Below are 12,526 nucleotides of genomic sequence, written 5' to 3' on the forward strand. Positions count from 1 at the left end.
AAGATCTCCTAGCTCAAACGTCAATAAAGAAACAGCTAACATAACGAAAACAATTATACAAGCAGCTAACGAAACCATCCCCCAAACACAGACATTTAAGACACAGAAATCTGTCCCATGGTGGGACCAAACCCTTCAAAAACTTAAGAATGAAAAAAACTTATGTTGGCAGAATCTTAAAAGAAACATTAACATGACAACTATACTTGCCTACAAAAAAAGCAAACGCCAGATTTAAACGGGAAATTAAGATTAGGAAACGGAAATCTGTTCAAAACTTCACTGCCGAAATAAATCCAAAATCGTCTATCTCCAAAATATGGTCAAACATAAATCGTTTTTGCGGCTTGAAAACTCGACACGATATCCATTGCCTCACAGACCCTAATAACCCAACACAAAACATTCTCGACAAAAATGAAATCTCCAACATTCTTACTGACCACTGGTCGAATTCAGCGCTAGACAGTAATTTCCACCCAGCCTTCATACAACAAAAAAATAACCTTAACCCCAACATATCACACACCCCATCCCAAATAGCACTTAGTATCGAAAAGGACATTACCATGATCGAAATGTTAGCCTCCATCAACCAATTAAAAGGAAAACCCCCTGGCCGAGATCGTATTAGCTACCCAATGATAAAAAACCTACCCACAAGCCTAATGCTAAGACTCCTCAATCTTTTTAACAATATTATTAACATAAAAATAACGCACCAATTTAAAGTCAGCACCGTCATACCCATACCCAAACCAAATACGGACAAGACTTCTACCAACTCTTACCGCCCAATCTCCCTCAACCCTTGCATAGCAAAAGTTTTAGATAAAATCATTTCTAAACGGCTGTGGTGGCTTGCTACAAACGGCAAACTGTTAGACAGCCGTCAATTTGGATTAAAAAAGGGAAAATCAGTATCTGATTCACTAGCTATGCTAGATTACCAGATACCTCCTCCTTATCAAACAAAAACCACGTCTCCATTATCTCATTAGACTTCACTAAAGCATTCGACAGGATAGGCATCCACACCATCATAGACGAGCTCAAAGTTTGGAAAATAGGACCAATGATAGCGAAATACGTATTTAACTTCCTTACCAACAGAAAAATTACAGTCCTTTCCAACAAAGCTTATTCATATTCCCGACCATTAGACAACGGAATACCACAAGGCTCACCCTTGTCGGTTATCCTTTTTGTCATAGCCTACAATAAACTCAATCAAATAATAAGCAGACAAAACAACTGTCAATTTACGGCCTACGCAGACGATTACACCATTATTTACAAATTAAACAAAAAAACTAATAACCTTAACATAAATCCACTCTTAAGAGAAATCCAAAGATGGTGTGAATACTCAGGAGCCTCTTTATCAGAAACCAAATGTAAACACTTACATGTATGCAGGAAAAGGAACTGTAACTTTTCGATTCAAACACACAATATTCCATTGCAAAACGTAGAAGTACTAAAACTGCTAGGAATAACAATAAATAGGAAATACAAATGGAACAACCACATTGAAAACTTATCATTGCAACTAACAAAAAGGCTTAACGTAATCAAGTCTATCCAACAACAGGTTCGAAACCAACACTACCACAATTCTTTACGTGGTAAAAACCATCCTAATGACCAAAATTGACTATGGAATTCACCTATACGGAAAAGCCCCAAAGTCCATCCTAAACAAAATAAAAACTTTCTACCACTCTGCCATCCGACTTGCTTTCTCTGCTCACCGTACAACACCAATAAATAATCTCTTAATAGAAGCAACTATAACACCCCTTGAGCTATATAAGCAGCCAATGACCAACACCTCCTTAAGTTCAGTCAGCAAAACCAACACACCCTTAGTTGCCTATCAACAAAAATATAAGGAAATTCTAAACTCAATGGAAAACCATACATTTCTATACACCGATGGCTCCAAGTCACCAATAGGCGTATCATACAGTGTCACAACTGATACCGAAACAATCCTTTCCAAACTGCTCCCCGAATTTTCTTCCATTTTTACTGCGGAAATTGCGGCAATCCTCGCCGCATGCTTATATGCTAGCCGACATAGAGGAAAATACGTTATATGCACCGACTCCCTATCCTCACTAAAAGCAATTATTAACACCAACAACCAAAACTATTACACAAACTCAATTCGAAACATAGTAGGAAAATACAAAACGGACAAACTGACACTGCTTTGGATTCCCGGGCACACCGGGATAATAGGAAATGATAATGCAGACAAAGTAGCTAAAAACGCACTCAACTTTCCTGTTATCACCGAACGCAACTACAACCCATCAGATATAAATGAATACATCAAACAAAACGCACAAATACTAAATGAAAGGACATTAAGGAAAACATCACCATACTACAAATTAATTAGCCACATAAGACCTTCTCCTGAAATAATCAATAATACCTTACGAACAGACTTTAAGAAATTTAGCAGAATCAGACTCGGATACACCAATTTAACCCACAACCATATCCTCAATAAATCCCCCCCTTCACTCTGTCCCAATTGTAACACAACCCTTACAATTCCCCACATCCTAATAGATTGCCCTCTCTACAACAGCCAAAAAAACAAAAAACCTTGAATCAACTATAGAGGAAATCACATCCAAAAAAAACTTAAACAAAACAATAGACTTTCTCAAAGACACAAAGCTTTACCATTTAATTTAATACATAATGTAACACCTATGTAATAATATCTAAAACCAAACGCCTGTACATAAGCAATATCTAAGTAATATTATAAAAAACAAACCCCTGTACATAAGCTTCCATCCCAATAACTAAAAACTATACCGTGTACATATACAAAGATACTAAATCGAATAAGCTTAAGGCCTTAGTTGCTATAGCTTCAATTTATAAGTTAAGCGCGAATTTATAATTTATAGCCATTTTATAATACTTTACAATTTTGCGTACAGTTTTATGAAAATCGGGCTACTATATCATATAGCTCCCATAGGAACGATCAAAAAATTAATACAATTAAAAATTATAACTTTTCAGTTTTCAACCACTTTCATCAAATTTGAGATATAGCCATTCAATATTATTCTACAATTTTGTATAAAATTTTACGAAAATCGGACGACTATATCATATAGGTTTTATACAAACGAACGTAAGATGTAAGGGAAAAATTCATATCTGTGAATGTAAAACTGGAAATATAAAAGTATATGTGAATGAAATAAAAGCAGGTATTACTTTAATGTTCTTTAACATAAATATATATAATTTATATTGTATTCATGCCCAGTCCTCGAAGGGAGTATAAACTTCGGCGTGCCGAAGTTATCTTACTTTCTTGCTTATTATTATTTTTTTATTTTTTTAAATAAAATTATTATTTTTGATTTTTGTTTAATCAAAAATTATTGTTATTCGTGATAAGAATAATGATGATGATGTTGATCAAAAATAATGATTACGATTGATTTGTTTAATATAACTCAATTTTAATCATTATTATTGATGAATTTCATAGGTCTTAAAAATTTAAAAATCTTTTCAGAAATTTACAGATAATCAAACAGGGACTCATAGGATAATATCCAGTTTATTCCAAGTGGATTCTTAGTGGTTGATTTTATAATTTGAAAATTTGGCCGATAATTATTATTTGCCGTCCCTAATATATATATATATATGTGGGATCCGGTAGTGTTGGTAGGGTGGCCAAAGTTACCAGAAGCGGACTCACATACTAAGTCTCTGATTCCCTTCGATACAATATACTAAAAGGGAGTAATCGATTGCAGGTAAGTCTGGCATCTCCTCGCAAAGGCATTCGCCGCCAGAATCTCGTTTTGCTTGGACGTTCTTATTTAAGATAACCACGTTTTGTTAAATTAAGATTGAATTAAGTTACAAGTTACCAGTTGAATGCATTAAACAATATCACTAAATCAAAGTCGGTGTTACAACTTTCTAAAAGAGGACACTGCAATTTTGGGGGCTCGACCGAGAATATTGCCCAGCATTTGACAACTTGAACCTTAATAAAATATAATTAACAAAACACTGTGCAGTGAGGTGGATGACAAATTGAAAATTTGGAACTGGTTAAGAGTTCGGGAAAGACACGCAATTTGGTCAACGAGAAACATTGTGCAGTGAGGTGGATGACAAATTTAGAACATTTTGGAACTGGTTAAGAGTTCGGAAAAGCCACGCAAATTGGTCAACGAGTGACAGAGTCAGCAAGAGACGCGCAAAGAATTTCATCACAAAGCGTAAGGAAATTCTTCGGAAGGCGGAAAGCAGACACACACATGGGCGAGTGAGACGGAAGCAGCGAGTGACGACGACGAAACCGAGTGGCAGCGTCCAAATGTAGATGGCATCGAATCAGGCTGGTAAAGGGCAAAGATTCAAGAAGCAGCGGATTGGCTGGAGAAAACCGAAGCAAGACGAGGAAAGGCAAGACACTTGGTGGCGTTCGAGGAACACGTAGACAAGAACGTGCAGGTCAAGATTGGAACACGGAGTTGGAGGAAGAGAGCTGGAACACGAGGATCAGCAGCAGATCAAGCTAGAGAAGATCAGGAGTTGGACAAGCAGAGGCGAAGCGGAATAAGGTGCGGAGCAGGAGCAGTAGAACATCAGCAGAACCTTATTGGCCATAGCAAAGGCACATGGTTTTGCAAGTCTTCAGAAATTGGATTCCAATTGGAGACATTGCGAAGTAGTAGGTAGCTGTGTGAAGAAGAAGAAGGCGGTCGAAGTGAAAAGAAGCGAGACAGCTCGAGGCGAAACAGGGTCGTCGCAGGCTAAGTAGCAGTCTGATCGTATGTGTGAAGAAGAAGAAGGCGAACGCTACAGAAGGCGGTGGACGTGAAAAGAAGCGAGACAGCACGAGGCGAAACAGGGTCGTCGCAGGCTATGTAACAGTCTGACTGTATGTATGTGTGAAGAAGAAGCAAAAGCAGGACTGTTAGTTTGTTAACAATTGTATCGAGAAAGATTAGAGTTAAAACACAATTTCGTCATCATATTAACTGTAATTTTCAACAGGATATTTTTGTAAAATGGAGAGAAGCGAGATCTTGGCATTGCGAGTGGAAGAATTTCGTCGGATGCTGTCAGAGCTGCAGTTGAATACAACCGGATTGAAAACTGAATTACAACAACGATTGCTAACTAATTTTGGGTTGATGGATGAGGGTGAGTCAGAGACGGAGGGTGAGCCCGTAGAGTTTAGGTCAACAGTTGCCACACCAACCAGCCACCACAACAGAGTAGACAACCAACATGGCCAAGTTTCCCAACATAGTTCGTGGTTTACTTTGAAAGATGTAGAAGGAAGTGTTTCTCAGTTTTCTGGCTCAGGTGTCCCAAATATAGATTTGTGGATTGAGCAGATGGAAGATTGTTCAGCTACCGTAGAGTGGAGCCCTTTGCAGCAGTATGTTTATGCAAAACAGCTACTATGTGAAGCAGCCAAAATGTTTGTACGTAGCCAGAGAAACATTAAGGACTGGGAAAGTTTGAAGTTAGCTCTCCTACAAGAGTTCGGAGTGCAGGTTTCTACAGCCGAGATTCATCGCAGGCTAGGAAAGCGTCGTCAGCAAAAAAGTGAATCTTTACAGGAATATTTATATGCCCTAATGGAGATAGCTAAGCCTATACGGTTGGAAGACGAAAGTCTAATCGAGTACTTCGTAGAAGGTATACCAGATGCTAGATTGAATAAATCGATGTTATATCAGGCTAGAAATCTGAAAGAGTTAAAGTGGCAGATTGAAGCATACCAGAAGGCAAGAAGCTCGTATAAGCCAGACAACAAGTACACTCTCCAAAGCAGTAAGGTATTTAAAGAGTCGGTCAACGAAAAGACAACAGATTCGGTTAGGAAATGTTTTAGGTGCGGAGATCCGTCTCATATGAAGAGAGACTGTCCAGTATAATCGAAATGTTTCAAGTGTAATCAGCCAGGGCATCGAGCAGCGCAGTGTAAAGTAGGGACTCAAGTCAAAACGGAAGAAAGAACTAACGTGGTTCAGGCGGAGAAAATAATTCCGAATCATTCTCGTGCATCTTGTGGTTTAGAAGTAAAGTCCGTATTTTGTTCAAATGTTGAATTCAAAGGACTTGTAGATACCGGAGCAGAGTTGTGTTTGATGCGTAGGTGTGTATTTTTAAAACTTGATATAGGCGTTGGCAGTTTGATTGGCAGGTAAAGAGTTTTGACTGGAATTGGAGAAAGTTAGGTGCTGACTTTTGGCAGTTTCAAAGCACCAGTTAGTATCGATGGCATAGAAATGTGGATCGAGTTCCACGTGATTCCGGATGAAGACATGAAATTCGATGCGATTTTAGGCACTACAATTTTAGAAAATGTAGACATGATGGTCACACAGAAAGGAACCGTGTTTTCAAAGAGAGTTCAAAGTGTGCAGCCAGCAGAGGTTCAGGGAAGGGAAAGTTCCTGTATGCAGCTTATGAACGAATTTGGCAGCCTTTGTATGTTAAGTACCGAAGATCATAAGTCAAGCTTGAAATTGGATCATTTAAAGGAAAATGTCGCTGTTAAAGTACAGTTATTGGTGGAAAATTACAAACCATAGAAAAACCAAAGTTCACCTGTAGAGATGAAAATTTTGCTGACAGAGGATGTGCCGGTTTTTCAACACCCAAGGCGTTTGGCCTATTGTGATCAAAAGATTGTAGATGATCCAGTGGAAGAATGGCTTAGGGAAAAAATAATCAAACCAAGTACGTCAGAGTTTGCTTCGCCAATTGTTTTGGTAGATAAAAAGAATGGGAAGAAGCGTTTATGCTGCGATTACCGGAAACTGAACAAAAAGATAGTCAGAGATAATTTCCCAACAGCACACATGGATTGCGTTTTAGAAAAACTTCAAGGTGGAGAGGTTTTCACAACTTTGGATTTGACAAATGGATTTTTTCATGTTCCTGTGTCTCCAGAATCTCAAAAGTACACATGTAACCATGAATGGGCAGTATGAGTTTATGTTTGTACCTTTCGGTATCACAAATTCTCCAGCAGTGTTTACCAGGTTTATAATGGCTGTCCTTCGAGAGGCGATAAGAACAGATGATGCAGTAGTGTACATGGACGATGTGATCATTGCCAGCAAAAGTGTAGAACAGGGCTTGGAGAAATTAAAGCGAGTATTGAAAGTGGCAGAAGAAAGTGGCTTGCGTATAAATTGGAGCAAGTGTCAGATATTGAAGAACAGAGTAAATTTCCTAGGATATATCGTGGAGTTGGGTACAATAAAACCAGGTGAGGAGAAAACAAAAGCGGTTGCAAATTTTCCGATCCCACGAGATAAAAAGGGAATTCAAAGGTTCTTAGGTTTGACTTCGTATTTCAGAAGGTTCGTAGAAAATTACGCTGTGATTGCTAAGCCTTTGTCCGATCTATTGCGTAAAGAAGCTAAGTTTGAGTTCAAAGAAAAGCAAGTAGAAGCGTTCGATAAATTAAAAACAGCGCTAATCAATGGGCCTGTTCTTAAGTTGTATGACCCTTCACTCGAAACGGAAATTCATACTGACGCTTCAAAATTTGGATTTGGAGCTGTGTTGCTTCAGCGTGACAGCTTGTGGCACCCAATTTTCTATATGAGTCGGAAGACCAAGCCGTGCGAAGAGAAGTACCATTCTTATGAACTGGAAGTGCTTGCAGTTATTGGAGCTTTGGTTAAGTGGCTAGTCTACGTTCTTGGGAAAAGATTTAAAATAGTCACAGACTGTAATGCGTTTGCCATGACTATGTGAAAGAAAGAGATTCCGCTCAGGGTTTCGCGTTGGGCAATGTACCTTCAAGATTTTGACTATGAAATTGAACATAGGTCAGGTAACAAAATGAGACATGTAGATGCATTGAGCAGGGTGTTTTGTTTTGTTGTGACAGATAGCTTAATACACCGTTTGCGAGAAGCTCAGCTATCCGATGATTGGACCAAGGCCGTAAAGAGTGTTGTTGAAATAAAAGAGTATGAAGACTTCTATATATAGAATGGAATCTTATTCAAAGATCCGAATAGGGAGCTGCTTGTAGTTCCATCGCTTATGGAAGACGAAATCATACGAAACGCCCACAAGCAAGGACACTTTTCATCAAAAAAGACGCAAGAATTGGTCGAGAAGTCTTATTTCATTCCCAAGGTGAGAGAGAAGATAGCGAAGATTGTTGAGAGCTGTGTAGAGTGCATTTTAGTGAATACAAAAGCTGGAAAGCAGGAAGGGTTTTTGACGCAGATAGACAAAGGGGACAAACCGTTGGTTACATACCATATTGACCATGTTGGCCCGATGGAAGTAACTAAGAAGCGCTATAACCACATTCTTGTCATAGTCGATGCTTTCTCAAAGTATGTATGGTTATACCCTACACGTAGCACTGGGGTTGAAGAAGTTTTGAGTTGTTTGGAGCGCCAATCAGTTCTTTTTGGTAACCCATACAGAATCGTGTCAGATAGAGGAGCTGCATTCACTTCACACCTTTTTAAGGAGTATTGCGAAAGGGAGAAAATACAGCACTTGCTAATCGCGACAGGAGTTCCCAGGGGTAACGGACAGGTAGAGCGTATGCATCAGATAGTGGTCCCGCTGCTATCGAAACTGAGCCAGGAAAATCCAGGGTGCTGGTATAAGCAGGTAGGCAGAGTGCAACAGGCGATTAACAACACTGAGCCGAGAAGCACGAAAGTCGCCCCGTTCAAATTGCTAACTGGATTGGATATGCGTGTTTCAAGTAATCAGGAATTGAAAGAACTTATCGAAGATTGTCTGATTTCTGAGCTACAGGATGAAAGGGAAAAGCTACGAGAGATAGCAAGGCAGAATATTCAGGATGTTCAAACAAAAAATAAAATGGCATTCGACACTAAAAGAAAGGTAGAACGTACGTTTGAGTTGAATGATTTAGTTGCTATTAAACGCACCCAATACGGGACAGGCTTGAAGTTGAAAGGAATGTATTTAGGACCATACAAAGTAGTCAAGGTCAATAATCATGGACGTTACGACGTGGAAAGAATAGGGCAAGGAGAAGGACCATATAGGACTAAAACAGTTGGAGAGTATATGAAACCATTCGGGTCAAATCAAGCATCAGGAAGGCCGAATGTGGGATCCGGTAGTGTTGGTAGGGTGGCCAAAGTTACCAGAAGCGGACTTACATACTAAGTCTCTGATTCCCTTCGATACAATATACTAAAAGGGAGTAATCGATTGCAGGTAAGTCTGGCATCTCCTCGCAAAGGCATTCGCCGCCAGAATCTCGTTTTGCTTGGACGTTCTTAATTAAGATAACCATGTTTTGTTAAATTAAGATTGAATTAAGTTACAAGTTACCAGTTGAATGCATTAAACAATATCACTAAATCAAAGTCGGTGTTTCAACTTTCTAAAAGAGGACACTGCATATATCTATATATATAAAAATGCTCCGTTCGTGTCTACATCCTTCATAGACTTGAAAAGTTCTAAACTGTTTAAACCCAACTTTTTACACAACATGCGTTGAGGTTCCAGCTCAGTTTTTGTCTACTTTTGATGTTGATAGCTTATATGCATTTGCAAATATATCACTTTTTTCGCGTTTCCCCGTGCCCCTACTGCTGCGCCCTCTACAGGCAGCCAGATGAATCAAAGCATTTCCTGTCAAACATTCAAAACATATTGAAATTAGGAATTGGAGATACAAATTTTATTTTTTTGTTCAGGTTCAGTAAGAAACGAAGTCATGCCACCCAAGAAGTCGAGTTTGGGTCGTCGTACTCGCAATACAGAAGCAAAAAGACGTAAGATTACGAATATGACTGACGAAGAACGGGCCTCCATCCGAGAGACTGAGCGGCTGAGAGCAATGCAGATGCACAACGAAGAATCAGCAGAAAGACGGGCAGATAGGCTTGAGAGAAAACGATTGAGAGTTAGGCAGTCGCGTTCTGCAGCAATCGATTTGATTCACTCTCAAAATAATGAACGCTACAGGGCAAGGGTAGCTGAAGCGCGTTTACAGCTTGCAGAAGATCAAAACCTGCAATACAATCGTCTTGCATTCAGATATAATCCAACTATTGATTACAGCTCGAATCGAATGTCGTTATTGGCCGGATGAAACAGGTCTGCATATACCGTCAGGCTCTCAAATTCAAAAACGAACCAAAAGGATTGTGTTGCGCTTCCGGGAAAGTGGAATTGCCTCAACTTGAAGCACCACCAGAGCCTCTGCACTCTCTATTCGCTGGATCTACTGCAGAATCGAAGCATTTCCTGTCGAACATTAGGAAATACAACTCTTGCTTTCAAATGACATCATTTGGTGCGGAAATTATAACTGCACAATTCATGCAAACTTTTAAAATCAAAGGACAAAGCTATCATAAAGCCGGTTCCCTGCTTCCGTTCCCAGACAGCGAACACAAATCTAATGTACTTCTTGGTGATGATGGAAATGAAGTAGATGCACGTTATGGAATCAATACCTAAATACGCTGAAGAGGCACATTATTTCGCAGCTACAGAAGCTTTTTCACGAACGGAACAATTTGGTGCGTTTATTCAAAACAGCAATCGATATGATGCCATCGGATACCTATAAAATTGTCATTCATGCAGACAAAACGCCTGCTGGAGAACATATCAGGAGATATAATGCTCCAACTATAGACGAAGTTGCAATTGTCATAGTCGGGGATCAGTTTCAACCTCGAGATATTGTTCTCCATCGACGAAACGATCGATTGGTAAACGTCGCATAAACTCACCGTTGTTACGATGCTTTGCAGTATCCACTAATCTTCTGGGATGGTGCCGATGGATACCATTTCAATGTGAAGATGGTAGATCCAGTCAATGGTGTAGAAACGAATAAAAAGTGCAGCGCGATGAACTTTTACTCATACAGGTTAATGGTTCGGAGGACCGATTGCAATCATATACTGAAATGTCGTCAGTTGTTTCATCAGTACATTGTCGATATGTATGCAAAAATTGAAACAGAACGTTTGCTGTTCCTCCGATTGAATCAGGCGAAACTTCGGTCCGAGGAATATATCCACTTGCGGGATGCTGTGATGAATGACAGTAATACAAACAACGTTGGAAAGCTCACGATTTTGCCATCCTCATACATAGGTAGTCCACGCCACATGCATGAATATGCTCAAAATGCCATGGCATATGTTCGTTGCCACGGCCGTCCAGACTTATTTATCACCTTCACATGCAATCCAGCTTGGGACGAGATAGTACAACTGTTATTTCCTGGACAATCGTATAGGGATAGGCATGACATCACAGCCCGTGTTTTCAGACAAAAGCTCAAGTCACTGATGGATTTCATTGTGAAACATGGAGTTTTTGGATCTATGCGGTGATGGATGTATTCAGTAGAATGGCAGAAGAGAGGATTGCCGCATGCGCACATACTGATTTGGCTGTATGATAATATTACTCCAGATGATATCGACGATGTTATATGCGCTGAGATTCCACGGGCCGAGGTTGATACGGATTTACATGAAGTTGTCATCAAGAACATGATCCATGGCCCATGTGGTACCCTCAACCCATGTTCACCATGCATGGTAGACGGGAAGTGTTCCAAGCGATATCGTCGAGCATTTACAGCCAACACCGTAACAGGGGACGATGGATATCCTCTGTATGGGAGACGGTCAACTGAAGATGGAGGGACTTCGGCAAATTTAAACATGAGAATTGGTGATATTGAGGTAGACAATCGTTGGGTGGTTCCATACTCACCACTGTTGTCAAAATCATACAAAGCGCACATCAACGTAGAATATTGCAATTCCGTGAAATCGATTAAATATATCTGCAAGTACGTGAATAAAGGCAGCGATATGGCAGTTTTTGGTGTTCAGGCAGAAAATGGTGACAGCAATGCAGTACGAGTTGTCGATGAAATATCTCAATACCAGGCTGGAAGATACATAAGCAGCAACGAGGCTGCATGGAGAATTTTTTCGTTCCCACTTCATGAACGCTATCCAGCTTTAGTTCACTTGGCAGTCCATTTGGAGAATGGTCAACGTGTCTATTTGACAGAAAGAAATGTGCAAGAAAGAGTCCCTTCTTCACCTTATGCCAGGAAGATGATTTTTCCAGAACCTTGATGTATTCAGAAGTGCCCTCTTAACCATAATATGCCACAGAGAAACGTGGCAGGGTACAGCTAGTATATATATAGATAATATTACTGAACTACATGGGTTATTTATTTAATTGGACAAAAGTTAATCAGTCTGGCTAATGAAACCGGATAGTTTTCGGGGCTCCCGCTAAAGTATTATAGCTCTTTAATCTGGCAATTGATTAATTTTGACTTTATTGTTTTTCAGGTTTTTGTTTCTTATTGACTTGGCTAAGATATCCATTTTGATTTTAATGTTTTTCAGGTTTTTTGTTCTGATTGGCTTGGTTAGTTATCTAACGATTCACGGAAACTGGTCTCCGTGGATGGTTTTTGAATTGC

General features: G+C 39.6%; 1 pseudogene; it reads left to right on the plus strand.

Annotated features, from left to right (window-relative positions):
• LOC147644617 (uncharacterized) overlaps positions 1 to 12,526 on the plus strand; it is a 323,333-nt pseudogene that overhangs the window by 137,288 nt on the left and 173,519 nt on the right.

This window comes from Drosophila serrata, unplaced genomic scaffold (assembly GCF_035046125.1).
Source record: "Drosophila serrata isolate PLE 108 unplaced genomic scaffold, ASM3504612v1 contig_128, whole genome shotgun sequence".
NCBI lineage: Eukaryota > Metazoa > Arthropoda > Insecta > Diptera > Drosophilidae > Drosophila > Drosophila serrata.